At 46.7% G+C, this 4,884-nt stretch overlaps 1 non-coding gene across 1 annotated transcript; it reads right to left on the reverse strand.

Moving 5' to 3' along the window:
- Positions 1–4,330: 4,330 nt before the first annotated feature.
- On the reverse strand, positions 4,331–4,402 carry trnad-guc (transfer RNA aspartic acid (anticodon GUC)). Its single transcript has one exon. It is a non-coding gene; the product is annotated as a tRNA-Asp (tRNA).
- Positions 4,403–4,884: the final 482 nt, after the last annotated feature.

Raw genomic sequence — 4,884 nt, forward strand, 5'->3', positions numbered from 1 at the left:
TAAAGATTAAGGTTATGACGGCGACAAGCAAAACGGACCTGGTACGTGGAAGGCGGGCTGCTCTGAGATGCCAGGCAGGGGGCGATAGTCGTGGGGCCGCCTGATTTTTAACGACTGACCCTGGAAAATGATGCCGTCGAAGGCCATTGCCTGCGTGGTCTCATCCACGGACCGAAACTAGGGCAGAACGAAGAACGTCGTTAATCAGGGAAGGCTGCGGTCTCCGCCTGGACACAGCAGCCATTAGGCAGGAAAGACTCTTACTTCAAGGAAGGCAAAGTTCTTGTCCTGGTTTATCTGAACAGCGAGGACGGGATTGGTGGGACCTTGACATAAGCCAGCCAATCGCATCTGGGTATTGAAGAAATCCGCCATGGCCTCCTAAAAAGACAGGCAGACACACTGAATGAAGACAGGCAGACGTCTGAAGACATCAAAACAGGCAAACGAGAAAAAAAATGACTGACAAGTCTAGTACATTTATCTATTTATTTTGCGGACACTTTCATCCAAAGCAACATACATTTCATTGAAGAAGCAGGACCAGACAGTTCCTAGAGCAAATAGTGCTTAAGGGCTGCGCTCGGGGGCCCAATGGTGAAATCACTCTGCTGCCCAAGGGATTTGAACCAACAACCTTCTTGTGACCGGCTCAGTGTCCTAACTCACTGAGCTACACATGACACCAGTATGCATGATAGAAGGCAACGCGGGACTTTGCCTGGACTCACCTCCGTCAGGCCGAAGGGGATGTTGCCGACATAAAGCCGCCTGGCCTGCCGGGTCATCTGGCTGCCGACCATCGGCACCTGGGTGGGCGTCACTGCCACGCCGCTGGTGGTGGATGTTGCCAGTAAAGCTATCGTGGGGATCTGCCCTGCAGCTGTGGGGAGGAGAAAGGGCTTCAAGACCCCAACCAGGGACGGCCAGAACATCCGGATCGTCGCCTTCATTTGCTTCTAACCCCTAGGTTTAAGCTCTCTTCACACTGTCTGAAATCATCCCAAGTGTTATTCCCTCTTTGACCAGCAGGGGGGAGGAGGGCACTCCAGAATAAATGCTTTCATTGCAACCAATATACCATAACCTTGCAATACTGAACTAGCACACATGGAAGCGTCGCATCCAAACCTTGCATTGCCTTGTACTGCATGGGGGTGATGTGCTCGAATCCCGGAGGGGGAACATCCCAGTACTTGTATGTCCTTTTCTTACGGCTTCTCCGAGGAGAGTAGCTGCCCAAACACAAAACAGAAGGTTGTTTTCCCCAAACAATACAGTGTAAACACTCAGAATCTGGCAAAAACAAACAGATGGCAGAATGTTTACATTTAACTTTGGATCGCAGGCAGTTTAAGGTCATGAGGGTGTGACCATGCGCCACTTTTTAGGCTGGCTTTGAGGTCCCATCGCTATGGCGGGGGCTACTTATAAACGCCAGTTAAAATTTAATATGGGTACAGTCCCCCTTCCCACCACGAAGAAACCAATTGGTTGATTGTGAAAGAAACTTGTTAAGAGGCCTCAAACCATGCTAGATATCAGCTTCAGTGCCTGTAACCGGGACCGTGAGGGGGGGTACCTGTGCTTCTTGTGCTCGCGTGAGCTGCTCCGTCGGTCACGACCCTTGCGGTCGCGGCTGCTGCTGCGCTTCTCGTGACTCCGCCCCCTGGAGTCCTTGCTCCAGCGGCGGTGCTTCTCGCCACGGCTCAGAGACCGGCTGCGGCTACGCTTCTTGTGTCGCTCCTTCTCCCGCTCTGGGGGACGACACCGTGGTACCAGTGAGACGGTGGGCGGAGCGACATGACTGCCCCCCTACCATCCATTTCGATAAATCCAAGATGTGTAACTCAGAGGGATTATGAATGTGTGTCCGGATGGTTGTGGGTTTGAAGCCCATGAGTCACAGAGTAATCATATTACCAACTTCCCTGGGGTGCTGGATGCTGACTGACCCAGCGCTATGCCTTAAAAGTCACTTACGGAGACCAAGATGTGGTACGGGGTCTAACTCCCCAGTTTCCTCACCAGAATGAAGCACCTCCATTCAATTCACATATTCAATCACACCCTCCTGAAACAAACACACCCATCTCTCAATGGCTAATAATTTCAAGGGCACAAGGACATCCCCTTGAATGTCAGTCTGTTGTGAAACAATAAAAACATAACCAGACTAATTAATGATATAGGAGCACAGTGGTGAGTACAGTTGCCTCACGCCTCCGAGTCTGGAGGCCTGAATTTTGCCTCTGCTCTCTGTATGGGGAATTTGCCTGGAATAGGCTCCAGGGGAGCCTGACTAAGATAACTGGTTGGACGATGGATGGGTAATTAATATCGTTTCAATCTGACAGACAGCACTTTATTAAACTAGCAATAAAATATCACCTTTCTATCCCAGCAGGTCCTTCATATAGAAGCTTAAATAAATCCCTGAAGGTGCAGTTTTCAGTGAAGCATTTAAACGCAGGTGCTGCTCGAGGAATCAGCTTCATGCATCAGTTATAACAGCGTTACGGTAATGCACCGCTGCAAAAGTACAGACACGGAGCGGCCAATGCATCTTACGTAAATCGGTAATAACCAATTACCGCAATCGCAGGCATAGTCAGAGCGCAGATATGAATGACTGGAACTGCTAGTTTATCAAACACGGCGGCACTTAGTGCTCGTCTAGCCGAATCAGGTCGTTTCGAATGACATTTTAGTGATTTAGTGATAAGGAGCTGATATGACAAGATTGCCATTTGATAGGTACATAAATCAATCCTACTTTCGACTCCGTTGTAACGCATGTTGTATATTTCAGTTGCGTTAGTATGGCTTAAGTTTATTCAGTTTACTGGATTCTCTGCACTTTAATGAAGTTATATGTGTATTGTTATATAACTGTACATCATTGTTAGTTACTGCTATCCGCTGTAAAGGTAGATACAGGTGCAAGACTTTGCAATAACGACCTAAAAGCAGTTGTTATGATTCCAGGGAACGCGGCTGATTTTTAGAGTCTATACATCATGAAGAAACGGCGATCGTGTGAGAAAGACTTATTCTGTACGGATGACAGGGCCAGCATTTCGGACCCAAGGGAAAGGCTATTGTGCATCGGAAAGAGACAAAATCATATCATTATATAGAAAACTCGTCGTAGTATTTAAAAACCAAGTAACTAACACTGTTATTAAGTGCGGACTTTAAATCAAGTGGTCGCGGTCGTTTTTATTTGCATAAAACTTTAAACGTGATCTTGAAAATATAACGCTTGCAACAAACATCCATGCATAGTGTGTTACTGCGAATGAAAATACGCGGGTCACAATTTATGATCCAAGTGTATAATGGTAAATAATTAAATAAATAAAACCGCAGGCTTTCACATCGAGTGCACCCCAATAACGTTTCATTGAAATGTCCATGTTATGTACGCCGGGCACTGATGGATGCAGGCCTAGCGATCTCTATAACAATGCCAAGCAAAGAATGTCACTGATTTACCAAAGCGGTCAGTTTTCGGGGATCCTGCGGCAGCTGGGAGAAGAAGAATCGGGCAGGTTTCAGAATCGGCGAGCGCTCGGATAAAAGGCACCGATTTCCCAGCCGCGCTTTTCTTTTCGGAACCAGCAGAAGTGCCCTCCGCACCATCCTCGGCGCTAGGACACGCCGGCCACTTTATTACCCTAAAACAGGGAGCATACACCGATCTTCAAAGCCAAACTTACCTTGCCGATTTTCGCTTAACTGCTTCTCAAACTCATCGAAATCGGACATTTTTCAGTCCGTACTAAAGACGTATTGCAAAATAAGCAGAGGTCCAACAGTAGGCCTTTGAATGGGCTACAGGCTGCATTGGGTTCTGCTGCTTTTTCTTCCGAGTCGCCTGCCCCTCCTCCCCCGAAGTCATCGGCTCTTCCTCGGTTGTATCACACACAGGTTCGGAAACATTCGATGCGCATTACCGTCCCCTCCTGCACTGGAGGGTTAAGGACAACGTGATTATATCGAACCAAAATTGAAATGTGCAAGTTGACTTTCCTAGTTATACGTCTTCATTTTTATTCTGGGTTTAACAACCATGAGTTTATGACGTATTTTACATGATTAGTTGGCGACTGGACCTTATTGTTTATATCTCTTATTAAGGATCCATCCATCCATACATCAATTATCAAAACCACACACTTACAATCCGAGTCTAGTTTCATATGCTGCGCTGCTGAGCGACCCGCAGAATATTATGCATGAGTACAAGTCACAAGCCCCGTTTCCACTAACACGGGGCCGGTTCTAGCTTGGTGCCTTTTGAGACCGAGGCAAAAAGATGCAGACTCTCCCCGTCGGGGAATCGAACCCCGGTCTCCCGCGTGACAGGCGGGGATACTCACCACTATACTAACGAGGAGATGTACGCACACTACTTTTACATCTTCAAGATAAACAGCGGATGACTACTAACATTTGCGAGTAATCAATGACTGAGCTTCATGTCATGACCATGGTGCTCAAGAGAAGAAAAAATACATAATGTACGTCCACTGATACCAGAACAACCATATAGCTTTATACTAAGACGATGATTAAACGGAAAATTCCTTTACAAAACACTGCCACAAAATCATAGTTTCGCAATATTACATCGTGCAACGGGACACAGTGTAAGTACGTGAAGTCGGTAATTAAATCAAGAAAAAAAAGTGAGAGGAAAAGAATACTTTTCTATTATCATATTTTTCTAACTGGCCAAACTGAGTCATATTTTGATTATACACACTAACAGAAAAACAGTGCAAATCTCCGGTAGTCCGTTTCACTTGCGCTCCGCTATGGGGCAGTAACAAGCAGAGCTTAAGTGTGGAAGGAAAAAAAAAACACAGGACAGCATCA

Source organism: Brienomyrus brachyistius, unplaced genomic scaffold, assembly GCF_023856365.1.
Source record: "Brienomyrus brachyistius isolate T26 unplaced genomic scaffold, BBRACH_0.4 scaffold417, whole genome shotgun sequence".
NCBI classification, from domain to species: Eukaryota; Metazoa; Chordata; class Actinopteri; order Osteoglossiformes; family Mormyridae; genus Brienomyrus; species Brienomyrus brachyistius.